The following is a 1,368-nucleotide window of genomic DNA, read 5'->3' as shown; positions in this document are numbered from 1 at the left end:
TTTTTTTTTTTTTTTTTGCGGAGCCAGGGATTGAACTCAGGCCATTGTGCTTGCCGGACGAACACTTATTCAACTGAGCTATCTCCCCAGCCCCTAAAATAGTTTTAAAAGCTACTAGTTTTCCCTTTTTTGATTTTTTTTGAGACAGTCTCACTGTGTACTTTAGGCTAGCCTAGAACTCACAGCAATCTTCCTGCCTCAGCCTCCTAAGTGCTGGGGTTATAGACATGTACCACCATGCCAGGATTTTTTTAGAAGCAGGAAATTTTTTTTTTTAAAAACCATAGTATGATGGCATTTCTCTTGAGTCACAAGAAAGATAGTTGTAGTGAGCACAGCTGGAAGAAGAGCATTCTGCTGAAGAGCAAAGTAATGCTAGTGATTAGTGTATAACAGTGCAGCTTCTCAAAGCCAAGGGCTCTTTACACAGCAGCTCATACCAGCTCACACCCAGTTTGAGAATGACGGATTTGGCTGTTCTTCCTGGACAGAAGCATAGGAGATGATACAGGGAACCTCCAAATGACACGGGGAGCAACACTGATCTCCCAACCTAAGAGGTATCTGGGACGAGTTCGCCTTCTCTAAAAGTGAAGAATGAATTTTAGGAACAAACAGAGGTTATGAGCAGCATACACTTATTGAGAGAAAGAAAGCTTTTGTCTGAAAGAGGGACAGGAGGGGGGCCCCAAATGGGTTGTCCCCCAGGAAGCTGTCTCTTCCAGGGACTTTTGTAAAGGAAAACCATGCAGTGAGGCGGGTCTAAGGTGGTGGAAAAGACATAGGAACTCGCTTGGGTGGGCATGAGGTGGGACAAAACTGTGGTCAACCAATGAGATTACAAGTACCATTGCTTGTAATTAAATCCAGTACCAAATGGGGAAGAGAGTCACTTAGCAAGCAGGAATGAATATGGAACAGGGTCTCTTCCTGTTGGGGGTTGGGCTAGTGACTCATTTAGGCTCTTTCAAGGTGATTGATACCTATTTAGAATATCAATCCCTGATGCCCAAAGTAGGGTAGTATGTAGCTGTGTTTCCTCTTTTGTCTTGGTCTTGAGATCTCGCCCATATGGGAATGTCTGTCTCTTCCAAGTTGTAAAGTCACCTTGTCTTCCATCTTGTCTCCTTGAGGGCCTGGCCCTGTCTGACTGCCTATAATATTTCTGTCTAATTCAGCTGCCTACAACAGAGGGACCTCAAGTGTGTTAACTTCTGTACCATCAATGAGAAAGTAACAGCCTACTATCTCAAGCAGAGTTACCAGCTCAAGGGGTAAGAGGCAAGAGATCCCATCCACTGGGAACATCAGACTTCTGTCCACTCCCCTGTCTGTTTTTGATATAAGGATGATATCAGGACCTCCAAA

This window comes from Octodon degus, unplaced genomic scaffold (assembly GCF_000260255.1).
Source record: "Octodon degus isolate 3935 unplaced genomic scaffold, OctDeg1.0 scaffold00045, whole genome shotgun sequence".
Taxonomy (NCBI): Eukaryota; Metazoa; Chordata; class Mammalia; order Rodentia; family Octodontidae; genus Octodon; species Octodon degus.
The sequence above is the reverse complement of the archived record's forward strand: the minus strand, read 5'-3'. Positions refer to the sequence as shown.